We start from the raw sequence: 15,443 nt of genomic DNA, 5'->3' as shown, positions 1-15,443 counted from the left end.
ATGCATTTGTAATGCATTCATGGAGTATGTCCTACCCTGCATGCATTTCAATAGCAGTCACCCATAATCAATGAATATTTGTAGTTCTGGGTTATTTGATTTTATTCCTGACCAGAGATTTAAAAAGGAAAGTGTGTAATAGGAAAAAAACAAAACAAAACAAAACAAAAACAAATTGACTGTTTTCTTCTACTACCCTTACTCAACTCAATGCACTTCTGTGACCATATGGGTGGGGTTTTCCTCACATGTCAGTACTCTCATGGGTACCAACTGGGTATCCTCTAATTCAGTTCAATTCTGACATTATATACCTGGAGTCAGATCCCACAAGATAAGGACTCAGTCCCACAAGACTGCTCCCACCTCAGATGCCACTAGCAAGTCTGGGCCTCTGGAACTGACCAACTGGCTATAAATTGGGGGTTTCCACCACGCTTTCCCTAATGATTTGCTAGAGTGGCTCACAGAACTCAGGAAATCACCATACTTAATGTTTATCCATTTATTATAAAGGATGTTACAAAGGATACAGATGAACAACCAGATGAAAAAGATGAGGCAAAGGGCAAGGCATGGGGAGAGGTGCTGTGGAGATTCCATGTCTTCTGATATAGTGTGGCTGTGTCCCCACCCAAATCTCATCATGAATTATAGCTCCCATAACCCCCACGTGTCGTGGGAGGGAACTGGTGGGATGTAATTGAATCATGGGGGCAGGTTTTTCCCATGCTGTTTTTGTGATAGGGAATAAATCTCATGAGATCTGATGGTTTTATAAGAGAGAGTTCCCCTGCACATGCTGTCTTGCCTGCCACCATGTAAAATGTGCCTTTGCTCTTCCTTTGCTTTCCACCATAATTGTGAAGCCTCCCCAGTCATGTGGAATTGTGAGTCAATTAAACCTCTTACCTTTATAAATTACCCAGTTTTGGATATGTCTTTATTAGCAGTGTAAGAATGAACTAATACACCCTCTGTGGGTGAGAAACCCCCCATGTGTTCAGAAAACTAGAAGCTCCTCAAATCCCTGGATTTTTATGGAGGCTTTATCACACAGGCATGATTGATTATTAAGTCAATTTCCAGCCTCTCTCCCCTTCCCAGAGGATGGGAGTGGGGCTGAAAGTTCCAAGCTATTATGCCTGGCTTGGTCTTTCTGGTAACCAGCCCCCACCCAGAAGCCCCATTGAGAGTTCCCATATTAGAACAAGAGATGCTCCCATCACTCAGGAAATTCCAAGGGATTAGGAGCTCTGTGGCAGGAACCAGGGTTAAAGACCAAATATTAGAACAAAAGATGCTCCTAACATCTCTATTGCCCAGGAAATTGCAAGGGATTTTGGTGCTATCTGCCAGGAACTGGAGATAAAGACATATATATTTCTTATTATAAATCATAATACCACATAAAGATACATTGTTGCTCCATTCTTTTCTAATTTTTTTCTTTCCACCTATTTCCATATGTCAAAATTGGACCAGTGCCCCAAGGCCTAACTAACTCCAAAGCCAAGTCTTTCCACTTGCCTTTCTATCTCTCTGTCTAAAATGAGATCTCCCTTATCTCTGAATCCCATGAGTTTGTATTTACACTGTGATATTTACCTTTTTAAAATTGTACTTCTTTATATATGTCATAATCCTTCTCTAACACTGTAAATTAATTTCAGGCAGGGTTCATATCAGATTCAACTTCTTCCCTACAAATAGCAACAAGAAATCAATTGCTCAAAGAGAATTTGAAATTTAAAAAATTATATTATGGCTCTGTAGTAGCTAATTTCAGGAGAGAAGAAAAAGAACAACTAAGTCAGTTGATCAGAAGGAGGGGAAACTATACAAATTATATTCTAGCTGTAAAATTACAAGTAATTGTTATGTAGAAGATAGATAAGTAACCTAGTACTACAATGAAGTTACCCCTTTCATTCTCACCCCTTAAATTTGGTCCAAAGAAACTTAACCAACCAACCAACTAACTAAAAAAAAAAAAAAAACAGTTGATACATTTGATATCGAAGCAGGTATGGTTAAAAGGTTAAATATATATAGTTGAAGGGGGAAGAATCTGACCTAGAATGATAAAATATGCACATACAAGAAAATATATTACCATACTATTTGTAAAAATGAAAACCAGAACATATTGGAAGCGATCTGAATGTCCATCAATAGCAAATGACTGAATAAAATTTGATATAGCTATACTATGTGATATTATGTGGCTATTAAAAACAAATTAGATCTCTGGCTATTTTTCCAATGACATATCTGTGGTGTGCTGTAAAGTGAGAAAAGGAAGGAGCAGAGATAGGAGTTGAACTTGATTCCAGTTTTGTCAAAATGTCAACTTACAGGTTAGGGTAAGGACCTGTAAGGGAGGGAAGAAAAAAAGTGAGGGTAGGAGACCAGCCAGGCTAGACAGGGGCAAGGTTCCGTGTTCTACCACAATGCGTCCAGGTAGCCTCTCATTCTGAAAAAGACACACTCCCCTTGCCAACGACCATGACCTCCTAGTCTCATTGATTCCCATAGGAAAGAAACATTTGTGCCCAGAGTTTTAGGGGATATGAAGTTCCAGTTGGGGATTTCCCTGAGGAGAGAGCATGTCATCACGCATCTTGATGTCATGGCATCTTGAACTTTAGTTAAAAGAGAACCAATTCATGTTGATTTTTTTGTTGTTGTCGTGGCATTTAAAAACTCTGAGCTTTATCTTTTAGAGGGGCAAGATGAAAAGGGCTGAAGATCAGCCTTCCCCTTTTTACTTAATGGGAAACCGTTTGTAGATCATTTAAAATGTCAGTTATAGTCATTGAAATGAATGATAAATTTATTAAAGATATTCAAACTCACCAGTGTCAGAGAAATGTAAATTAAAGTAACAGTGAAATATCCCTCTCAGGCTGGGAAAAAAAATGGAAAAGACCAATCTCACCTATATTGTTGATGGGAATGATAATTATTTCAGCTGTGTTTTGGCCACATTTATTAAAATAAAATATATAGATTTTTGGAAATTATATAGCACTGGATATGTAGCAAATAATATAGGTAATAACATACATGTAAATTATGTAAAATAATGATAAAATGAATCCACTTCCAACCTAAGAATGGGGTCATCACCAATACTGTTGAAGCCACCTGCAAGCTTCTCTCTAGTCCATTTTCTCTGCCTTCTCTGCCCTCTACCCTGTTCTCTTGCTTTGCTCTTTTAAAAATAGTTAAAGAGAAATACGTATACTCTTTGACCCTGTAATCCCCATCCTGGGACTCTATCTCGTAGACATAAAGGCCATGCTACATAAGGACGTTTGTAGAAAGGATGTTTATGGCAGCACTGTTTGTAGTAGCCAAAGAGGGAGAAACGAGTGAATGCCCATTAATGACTGAATAAATTACAGGACATCCACACCATGGAATTTTCTGTAGCTATTAAAAAACGATGAATTAGAGCAATACCAGATGCCTTGGAGGGATTTCCATGGCATATTGCAGAATGAGGAAATGGGAGCTGCGGAAGCGTGCATAAAATGACAAATGCCTATGCATTGTATAGAGTGTGTGAATACATATATTTGTGTGATTTGTGAGTATAGAGACCAATTTGGAAGGATGTATTCTAAATTGTCAACGAGGATTAACAGAGAGAGGAAGGGTGGTCTGATGTGGAGAATGCATTGAGCCAAAAGAGAAGAAGGAAAAAATCCAAATTACCTGGGATTTATCAGATAAATGGAGGTCAAAATTCCATCTTATTGTTGTTCCAGGGCTTGTAATATGGTTAGGCTTTGTGTCCCCACCTAAATCAAATCTCATCTTGAATTGTAATCCCCGTAATCCCCACAGATCGAGGGAGAGACCAGATGGAGGTAATTGAATCATGAGGATGGTTTCGTCCATACTGTTCTCATGATAGTGAGTGAGTTCTCGCGAGATCTGATGGCTTTATAAGGGGGTTTTTCGCTCCTTCGCTCAGGACTTCTCCTTCCTGCCACCTTGTGAAAAAGGTGCATTGCTTCCTTTTTGCTTTCCGTCGTGATTGTAAGTTTCCTGAGGCCCCCCCCCCCCGCCCCCCCGGCCCCGGGTCATGCTGAACTGTGAGTCAATTAAACCTCTTTCCTTTATAAATTGCCCAGTCTGGGGCCATTCTTTACAGCAGTATGAAAATGGACTAATACAGCTTGTGTGATTATTTCACTGGATGATGCAAAAGCTTTTTTGAAAGTGTTCAAGGCTCTGCCCAAATGTGTGACGGTGGAATTTATGATATGCAAATGATACTTATAATAGTGATGTGATTTTATTTATTTATTTATTTATTATTTATTTTTTTGAGACAGGGTCTCACTCTGTCTCCCAGGCTGGAGTGCAGTGGTGCAATCACAGCTCACTGTAGTTTCAACCTCCCAGGCTCAACTGATCCTCCCTCCTCAGCCTCTTGAGCAACTAGGACTACAGGCATGCACCACCACACCTGACAATTTTTTTTTTTTTTTTTTTTGTATTTTTTGTAGTGACTAGGTCTATGTTGACCAGGCCGGTCTTGAATTCCTGGGCTCAGGTGATCCTCTTGTCTCAGCCTCCCAAAGTGCTGAGATTACAGATGTGAGCCACTGCACCTGGCCAGTGATATGACTTTGAGCAAATAATTTTTACTCTTCTAGGTCTATTAAGGTTTTAGCCATTAGACAGATAATAATAACCAACCTAATTAATAGCTGATATCCTTTCAGATGAGCTATTTTTTTTTTTTTTTTTTTTTTTGAGACGGAGTCTCGCCCTGTCACCCAGGCTGGAGTGCAGTGGCTGGATCTCAGCTCACTGCAAGCTCCGCCTCCCGGGTTTACGCCATTCTCCGGCCTCAGCCTCCTCAGTAGCTGGGACTACAGGCGCCCGCCACCTCGCCCGGCTAGTTTTTTTGTATTTTTTTTTAGTAGAGAAGGGGTTTCACCGTGTTAGCCAGGATGGTCTCGATCTCCTGACCTCGTGATCCGCCCGTCTCGGCCTCCCAAAGTGCTGGGATTACAGGCTTGAGCCACCGCGCCCGGCCTCAGATGAGCTATTGAAATCACTCTGCCTGGATTAAATGTAGTCCTCAACTATGGCAAAATTCAAAGTATGATCTGCTTAGCCTGACTGCTAAATCCTCCCCCGACCCCCACCACAGTTTCCCCCTCTGCTAACACCTTACATCACCATGGTACTTGTGTCTAAACTCAGAGATGGGCACTGGCACATTGCTCGTAACTAACCTCCAGACTTTATATGACTTTCACTTTTACATTCATGTTCTGTTTGTGTTTTAGGATCCAATCCAGGGTGCCACCCTGCATTTTGTTGGCATGAATCCTCAGTCATCTCTGGTCTGTGACAGTTTTTCATTATTTTTTATGGCTTTTTTTTTTTTTTTGAGATGGTGTCTTGTTCTGTCACCCAGGCTGGTGTGCAGTGGTGTGATCTTGGCTCACTGCAACCTCCGCCTCCCGGGTTCAAGCAATTCTCCTGCCTCCTGAGTAGCTGGGATTACAGGCATGCATCACCATGCCTGGCTAATTTTTGTGTTTTTTAAAATAGAGACATGGTTTTGCCATGTTGGCCAGGCTAGTCTTGAACTCCTGACCTCAGGTGATCTGCCCGCTTTGGCCTCCCAAAGTGCTGGGATTACAGGCATGAGCCACCGTGCCCAGCCTACGTTTTATGGCTTTGACGGTCGAGGTGCACTGGCCAGGTATCCTGTAGAAAGTTCCCCGATCTGGGTTTGCTGGATGCCTTCTCTAGATTATGCTGGAGCAGTTGTTTTTTTGTGTGTTATTTCAACCAATCTCCTCTTGGAATAATTTTGCCTACATAAATGTGACCCGTCCGGCATGGTGGATCACACCTGTATCCCAGCACTTTGGGAGGCTGAGGTGGGTGAATTGCCTGAGCTCAGGAGTTCGAGACCAGCCTGGGCAACATGGCAAAACCCCGTCTCTAAGAAAATACAAAAAATTAGCTGGGCGCAGTGGCACACACCTGTGGTCCCAGCTACTTGGGGGACTGAGACAGAGGATGGCTTGACTCTGGGAGGTTGAGGCTGTAGTGAACTGAGATCATGCCACTGCACATCAGCCTGAGTGACAGAGCAAGACCCTGTCTCTAAAAAAAAATAAGATAAAATAAAATAAAATAAAAATAAATGTGACCCTAGAGGTGTGTGTGTGTGTGTGTGTGTGTGTGTGTGTGTGTGTGTATGTGTATGTATAAGAGGCAGGGTCTCTCTCTGTCTCTGGAGTGCAGTGATGCAATCATAGCTCACTGCAACTTTGATCTCGTGGTCTCAAGCAATCTCCTGCCTCAGCCTCCCGAGAAGCTAGGACTACAGGTGTGCGCCACCACTGCCAGATAATTCTTTTTTTTTTTTTTTTTTTCTAGACATGTGGTTTCACTGTGTTGCACAGGCTCAAACTCCTGGCTTCAAGTGATCATCCTGCCTCAGCCTTCCAAAGTGCTGGGATTACAGGCATGATATACGAGGCCCAGCCCCTAGAGGTATTAAACGGGGGTATTAACTTGTCTTTTTATTCTTCATTTAAATGATTGCAAATGCTATCCAATCTACTCCCCAGAGGCCCCTCAGGGAGTTAGGTTTCCATTTTACAGATGAGGCAGCAGGACCCTTCTGCATGGCAGAGAGGAGATTCCAACCCAGATGCCAGTGCCAGAGTCTGCCCATAGCTCTGCTACTGATGAGCTGCTAACAAATTGGTTTGTCCAAGGGCATGTTCAACTGTACCCTCCATTCCCCTTTGGAGGAACTTCACTATCACCTAATTAGGTAACATGGTAACTGGGCAACCATTACTTATAATAGACGTGGGGTTGGAAATTATTCTATTTAATTAAGAACTGCACATTTCCTATTAAAGGAAAGCTTATCATAGGTTAGTAAATTTATTGGGAACACTTAACTTTAGCTAATTAAGCTGTCTGAACTCAAGGCGAGGGCATTCATTAATAACCAAGCCCAAGCAGTTAAGGGCAATTAGTGAAACAGCTGGTCTTTATCTCACTGATAAAGGATGGTTAATAGAGATCTTTGCAGCTGTTATAAACCTCCCCAAAGCTATATCTTCTTCAAAAGTTTGCATTGGTAAAGAAAATAGAAGAGGAAACTAAATTTAAAAGAATGGAGTGTTGGAAGCAATTTGGATCTCTAGGCTCACGATGATGCCAGAAGAATGAAATCCACTGGCAGTACCTTCTTTCCTAGCGGTCTGCATTTACCTGGGAGAGTCTGACCTCAAAGTCAGCGGTAGATGTGTTTTAGCTCCCCCTGGAATCTTGGCTGCCCCAGGAGCATTGGGCAGGGATGGGTCCTCTATATATGCAGAGATTATATATCCTGAAAGAAAAATGCAGGAATGGTAACCTCTCATTCAGAAATGCAGCCAGGTAGCCTTAGACAAGGTGCTTGTTTTGGACCTGCAAATGTCTTTACGTAGAAAGTCTCACAGAGTCCTCATATGTATGTCTCATTCAGTAGTTTGTCAGATTGATTTTTTTTTTTTTTTTTGAGATAGGGTCTAGCTCCGTCGCCCAGGCTGGAGTGCAGTGGTGCAATCTCAGCTCATCGCAACCTCGGCATTCCAGGCTCAAGCGATCCTCCCACCTCAGCCTCCTGAGTAGCTGGTACTACAGGCGTGTGCCACCATATCCTGCTAAGTTTTTTGTATTTTTAATAAAGATGAAGCTTCGCCATGTTGTGCAGGTCTTGAACTCCTGAGCTCAAGCGATCAGCTTCCCAAAGTGCTGGGATTATAGGCATGAGTTGTCCTACCCAGCCAGTTTGAACTTTTATTTAGAAATGTTAAAATGTGCATAGTTATTAGGATTATCTTGTGTTTCAGCAATCAAGTGTCATAATGTATCCTGTGATTGGAGGGAAATGAATAATGCTCACTCTACTTGCAAAAAGTTGTTTCTTGGTCAGATGGTGGGGATTCTGGTTGGGGATGGTACTTTCGTCACGCTGCCTTCAAACATGTATTCATTGCCTGTTGTGTGCTGGGCACTATGCTGGTATGCGACATCACATGAGAGCATCAAGGAGCCTGTTTAGCTTGCAATCCAATGAGAGGAGAATAGACAGTAAACAGGTGTTGTTTTTGTTTATTAAAACAAGGTAATCTTTGGCTGGGCACACGCGGTGGCTCATGCTTGTAATCCCAGCACTTTGGGAGGTGGAGGTGAGGATGGCTCAAGGCCAGGAGTTTGAGACCAGCCTGGGAAACAGAGAGAGACCCCATCTCTACCAAACAGAAAAAATTAGCCAGGCATGGTGGTGGCATATCCCTGAAGTCCCAGCTACTTGGGAGGCTGTGGTGGGAAGATAGCTTGATCCCAGGAGATTGAGGCTGCAGTGAACTACGATTATGCCACTGCACTCCAGCCTGGGTGACAGAGTGAGATCCTGTCTCTAAAATACAAAAACAATAAAATGGAGTAATCATGGACTATGATCAATGCTTTGAAGGCAGAGTGGTTATCCAAATTCAGCCTTTCTTGGTTGTTGCCTTGCCTTATAATAGTGTCTGCTTCATATTTCTTTTTTAGTTGCCTCATATTGCTTTAAACTTAAATGTATTTATTTGAAATGAAGACCTTATATTCCTACAATAAGTGGGAAGCCAGTATCACTTATCAGAAATGGAAAGTAATCAGAAGAATAAATACATAACTATTAAAATGAAAGCTGTCGCATGTTCTCACTTATACGTGGGAGCTAAATGATGAGAACACATGGACACATAGAAGGGAACAACACACCCTTTCAGAGGGTGGAGGGTGGGAGGAGGGAGAGGATCAGGAGAAATAACTAACAAGTACTAGGTACTGGGTAATGAAATAGCCTGTACAACAAACCCCCATCACACAAGTTTACCTATGTAACAAACATGCCCTTGTACCCCTGAATTTAAAGTAAAAGTTAAAAAAAATTGATTACCTCACACACGTATTTTTGGAGAGTTGAAGACATTTAAAATCTGCTCTTTTAGCAATTAATGTTAAAGCTTTTTTTTTTTTTTTTTTTGAGATGGAGTCTTGCACTGTCGCCCGGGCTGGAGAGCAATGGCGCGATCTTGGCTCACTGCAACCTGCAACCTCTGCCTTCCGGGTTCACGCGATTCTCCTGCCTCAGCCTCTGGAGTTGCTGGTATTACAGCCACACACCACCACACAGGTAATTTTTTGTATTTTTAATAGAGACGGGGTTTCACTATGTTGGCCAGGCTGGTCTTGAACTCCTGACCTCATGATCGGCCTGCCTGGACCTCCTAAAGTGCTGGGATTGCAAGTGTGTGCCACCACGCTTGGCTATTTTTTATTTTTTTATTTTTAGTAGTGATGGGGTTTCACCATTTTGGCCAGGTTGGTCTCGAACACCTGACCTCATATGATCTGCCTGCCTTGGCCTCCCAAAGTGCTGGGATTACAGGTGTGAACCATCGCGCCCAGCCTAATATTAGTTTTCTTTGATTTCAGTAAATGAAAAAAATAAAAATAAAATAAAACCTGTCTTCTGCTACCTAAAAATAGCCCAGGAAGTACCAGCAGTGTGCATGTCATATTTTGGAAATATTGACCTGAGTTGAGGGGTAACTAGGGATGCCACCTGCCACGCGTGCATGCATGTATATGTATATAACCATCTGAAAGTAGATTACATGGTACTTCTCTCTTAAATAATAGTGTGCATTGTCTAAGAACAGGAACTTCTACTATGTAATCATAATACCATTTCACACCTAAGAAAATGAACAATACAGCCTAATATTATTTAATATATAGTCCATATTCATGCTTTCCTCATTGGCCCAAAAATATTTTTATAGCTTTCTTCTTGAACCCAGATATAATCAAGGCTTAACACACTGCATTTGGTCACTAGGTGTTTTTAGTCTTAATCTATAACAAAGTTTGGTAATCATTTTCTAGAAAGGGCCAGGTAGCAAATATTTTTGGCTTTGCAGGCCATATCATCTCTGTTGCAGTCACTTAACTCTGCTCTTTTCAAAAGCAGCCATGGACAGTAAGTAAACAAGTGAACATGGCTGTATTCCAATAAAACATTATTTACAAAAACAGGTAGTGGGCCAGATTTGGTCCACAGGAGAACACTGAACTCACTTCCCCTTTTAAATGAAATTGGCTTAAAATCCTTCTTTTTAAAGTTGAAACATGTAGCATTGACTTTTGAAAACTCTCAGCCAGATGTCTTGTAGAATGTTCCACATTGGCATTCATCTGAAGTTTCCTCTTGGTGTTATAGAACTTGTTCTGGCCGGGCGCGGTGGCTCAAGCCTGTAATCCCAGCACTTTGGGAGGCCGAGACGGGCGGATCACGAGGTCAGGAGATCGAGACCATCCTGGCTGACACGGTGAAACCCCGTCTCTACTTTAAAAAATACAAAAAACTAGCCGGGCGAGGTGGCGGCGCCTGTAGTCCCAGCTACTCGGGAGGCTGAGGCAGGAGAATGGCGTGAACCCGGGAGGCGGAGCTTGCAGTGAGCTGAGATCCGGCCACTGCACTCCAGCCTGGGCGGTAGAGCGAGACTCCTTCTCAAAAAAAAAAAAAAAGAACTTGTTCCTCTGTCCCCTATATTTCTTCTGTCCTGAAAATTAGTTTCAGAGGCTTAATTTGATTGAGGTGAAACATTTCTGGCAAGAATCCTTCAAGTTGATGCCTTATCTTTCACATTGCATCATGCCAGGAAACACATATTTCTTTGCTCACCACTTGGTGATGTCAAGTTTGAGCCCTTGGTTAGGGACATAACACTGGACCTCTCCATTGCAAAGGTATATTTCCCCTCTGGAATTAGTGCATAATATGCAGGTTTCTCCCTCTGTCTGGAACACGCCTCTCTGTGGTCTTCCTTTGCCTGGCTCTTTCTCATCATTTGAGCCTCCACTCAAGCATCATCTGTCCTGAGAGCAGGACATTATGCACCTGCTGTTAGGTGGCCTGCAAGGCACTGCATGCTGAGGTCTTCGCTACCTCCCTGGAGTCATCTTGGACATTTTCCTCTTTCCTGTTGCAGTTCAGCCATGCTGGCCATCTTTCAGTGCATAGAGTGCACCGTGCTCCCTCTGCCCTATCCTTGCCTGGAGCACATCACTCTCTGCCTCATCCAGCTAACCCTTTCTCACACTTCTGGTATTGACTAGGGGTCCTATCCTGAAGGGTGTCTTCCTAGACTGCCCTCCCCATCCCAGTTTGGTCAAAATACTGCTGTCAAATGTTCTCAAAGCACCACATAAGGCTCTCTTTGTGAGGGCTCATCACACCTGAAATTTTTCATTTTTAATGTGGTTATTGTATTAGTTTTCCCTACCCTCCCTAGAAGCTGAGCTTCATAAGGGCAGGAAGCCTGCCTAATTTTGTTCATCTCTATAAATATCCAAAACACCTAGCACAGTGCCCAGCACATAGTAGGTGCTCAATAAATATCTGTTGAATAAAGTATGAATCATGACTTGTTGAATGGCTCCAATGGGACCCTGTGCTAGTAGTATTCTGAAGAGTCAGCCCTATTTAGCACTGGGAATGATCTAGACCAGGAATTGGCAAGCTTTTTCTGGAAATGGCCAGATAGTAAATATTTTTAGCTTTGTGGGCCACACATTCTCTCACGGAACTATTCGAGTTGGCTGTGGTAGTGAAAGTAGCCAGGGAAAATACCTAAGTGAATGGAAAGAGCTGTGTTCCAATAAAAATTTACTTCCAACAGGCCAGGTGCAGTGGCTCATGCCTGTAATCCCAGCACTTTGGGAGGCTGAGGAGGGCCGATCACTTGAGATCAGGAGTTTGAGACCAGCCTGGCCAACATGGTGAAACTCTGTCTCTACTAATGATACAAAAAATAGCCGGGTGTGGTAGCGTGCACCTGTAATCCCAGCTACTCAGGAAGCTGAGGCAGGAGAATCGCTTGAACCCAGGAGATGGAGGTTGCAGTGAGCTGAGATCATGCCACTGCATCCCAGCCTGGGTGACAGAGTGAGACTTCATCTCAAACAAACAAACAAACAAACAAACAAAATTTTTACAATAGGAGGCAGGCCAGATTGGGGCTGTGGAATGTAGTTGGCCAGTCCCTGATCTAGGGGCATTATACCTGGTTTCATCTCAACTTTGCTTCATATTTGTTGAATTCCTGCTCTCTAACAGGCATGATTCTGGGAATATTGCAGTGAGTGAGACTGGCAATATCTTTGGCCACATGAAACTTATACCCTATTTGACTAGAGACAGACAATAAAGAAGTAAATGAATAATATCGTTTCAGAAATGATGATGTGTTCTATGAAAAAGAATTCAACTGGGTGCCAGGATGTGGAATGACTGAGTTGAAACCTAGAGGCTGCTCTTTTAAATAGAATGGTCAGGTTAAATTAGGGGCAATTGAGCATTAGGAAAAAGGATGTAACTGAATGTCACACACTGGAGAAATAAAACCCATGAGTCCGTAGTGTGTCTAAAGAGAAAGGGAGAAGTGAAGGAGGAAAGCTCTTAGTTAGGGAGCTAACTAATCCTTGTAAAAGGATCGGCAGAATGAAAAATCATGGCCATGAGTGGTGACTCATGCCTGTAATCCCAGCGCTTTGGGAGACTGAAGTGGATGGATCACTTGATCCTAGAAGTTCAAGACCAGCCAAGGAAACATAGTGAGACCCTCATCTCTACTACTACTAAAAATATTATCCAGGCATAGTAGCACATACCTGTAGTCCCAGCTATTTGGGAGGCCAAGGAGGGTGGATTGCTTGAGCCTGGGGAGGCTGAGGCTGCAGTGAGCTGTGATCATGCTACTGCACTCTGGCTTGGGCAACAGAGAGAGACCCTGTCTCTAAAAAGTAGTAATAAAATAAAAATCATGTTTCAAGCCCCATTATAATAATTGATTAATGACCAGCCTGGGCAACATGGTGAAACCCCTGTCTTTACTAAAAATAAAAAAAATTAGCCGGGCATAGTGGTGCACACCTGTGGTTCCAGCTACTCAGGAGGCTGAGGCGGAAGGATCGCTCAAGCCCAGGTGGTGGAGGTTGTGGTGAGCCAAGATCGTGCCGCTGCACTCCAGCCTGGGTGACAGACTAAGACTAATACTACTAATAATTGATTTATGTAAGAATCATCTTCCCCAAGTACAATTGAGCAAAGAGAAGAATGAAGCCACCAGGAAGAAAGCGAGGGGAAGGGTGTTGCAGGCAGAGGGAGTGGACAGTGCACTCACCATGGTTTGCTTCAGAGATAGCAAGAAGATCTCGGTGGCTGGAGAGAGGAGGAGGGTGGTCAGAGATGATAGACCCAGGTCATGTTGGCCTTTGTAGGTCCTGATGAGGAGCTAGGATTTTATCCTAAGTGTGGTGGGAAACCATGACAGTCTTTGGAACGGAGGGGAAGGTAAGATGGTTTCTATTTTAACGTGATTCTGCCTGCTACTGTGTCAGGAGTAGGCTGGCAATGGGGTGATCACAGTGGAAGGAGGGAGACCAGCAAGGGGACTTCCGAAGTCATCTGATGCAAGAAATGATGTGGTGTCAGCAGAAGGGGTGAGAAGTGGTTGCAGCTGGCATATACTTTTGAAGGCGGAACTCCCAGGGTTTGAACTGTATGTAGATGGGAGAGAAAGAGAGGGGTGGAGGATGACTCCAAGGTCTTGAGACTGAATAAAATGTGGGTGGGAGCCATGTTGGGGGAAGACCCTCAGAGGCTTCGGTTTATGAGAGAAGCCTCAACAACTGTGCTATGCTGGATACATGCCCTGTGTGAGATGCCTGTTAGACATCTCAGTGACATGGAGTCGGCAGGTGTAGGAGGTACGAGCCTGGAGATAGTTGAGAGTTATTGGTCTACAGCTGATTAAATTACAAGAGGGAATAAGACCCCTTAGATAGAGAAGACCTAGGATTGGGAGAGGCATTAGGAGACATAGAAGGGGCAGCTGGTTAGGTGGGAAAACCAGGAGGATGGGAACCCTAGCGCCAGTTCAGAAAGAATTTCGAGAACTTAGTTCCCTTATTTCCCCTTATTGTATTTTTTCACCCCTTTAAAACTGATTTTGGCCTGTAGCAGTGGTGAACAATAGCTCTGACAGTAGTAACAGTAAAGGCAGCCAGCATTTAGACCTGTTCTGTGCCACACAGATGCTGAACACCTTTACCTGCTCGGTCTCATTGAATCCTCACTCCAGCTCCTTCATGAGGGCTTTATTATTATCCCTGGTCTGAACCGAGCAGAGGGAGGCCCAGCGAGGTTGAGTGACTTGCCCAAAGTCACACAGCTCATAAGTGACAGAACCAGAAAGAGAACTCTACATGCCTCACATCTTTCCCCAAAATAGGTTAGCTATAAACAAATGTTCTGAGAAGTTCCTGGGAAAAGGGTCATGGTTGATGCGGGGACATTCACTCTAGTATTTAACAAGTATGTGCTAAGGACCTGCTGTGCATCAGTCCAGAAACAGAATAGAGGCAGACAATGCAAAATTCCTGCTCTTCTAGGGGAGCCTCAGTATCCTCATCTGTACAATGGGGATAATAAATATATCTACCTCATCAGCTTTTTGAGAGGATTCAATGTGTTAATGCGACAAATCTCTTAGAACAGGGCCTAACATGTAGTTGACATGTAAGACGTGGTCATTATTGAGAGACTCTATGGCTTCATGGTTAAGGATTGGGCCTCTTAGTGCCAGGATGTCTGGGTTCAAATCCCAGCTTTGCTACTCCCTAGCTGTGTGGCAGTGGGCAATTTCCTTACCCTCTCTGTGGCTTAATTTCCCCATCCGTAAAATGGGATAATGATAGTTTGTAGCTCATATCATTATGATGAAGGTTTACTAAGCTAATATTTTCAAAGGGTTTGTAGTGGCTGGTACATAATTCTCGTGTTTTAGCTGTTATCACGGGGCTGGGATACAGTGGGGACACAGGCAACAAGCATGCCTGTCAGTAAAGAAACACAAGTTATCACCTGTGAGAAGAAAGTACGGCAAATAAAAACCCTCCTGGATTTCCACGTGCATTTCAGTGACAGGCGGCTTGGATTAAAGAGCCAAGAAGTCACAATGGGAAGAGCTGTCCTGTTCCCAGAGGCAAACGACAGCCCACGGAAAAAAAATAGCACAAAGCTTCGGGCCGGGGAGACGGTGGCCCGAGGAAAGAGAGGAGGGGCAGAGGATGCTGTGAATCATGGTAATATTTTCCCTAGGAAAGTACCAGGGGTTCTTGTTGGGGCCTTAATCGGCTATTCTGGGCTTCGGATGCCGTTAGCTCCTTGCTCTTTGAGAGCTGTGCTCCCTCTGGCCTCTGTCTGTCTCCGTTAGAGCCTAATCATATTTGAAAGTAGTTTTTATCTGTGATTATTCATCTGTATATGAGGAGCTTAT

The sequence above is a fragment of the Macaca fascicularis genome, chromosome 20, assembly GCF_037993035.2.
Source record: "Macaca fascicularis isolate 582-1 chromosome 20, T2T-MFA8v1.1".
In the NCBI taxonomy this organism is placed as follows: domain Eukaryota; kingdom Metazoa; phylum Chordata; class Mammalia; order Primates; family Cercopithecidae; genus Macaca; species Macaca fascicularis.
This window is presented reverse-complemented; position numbering follows the sequence as displayed.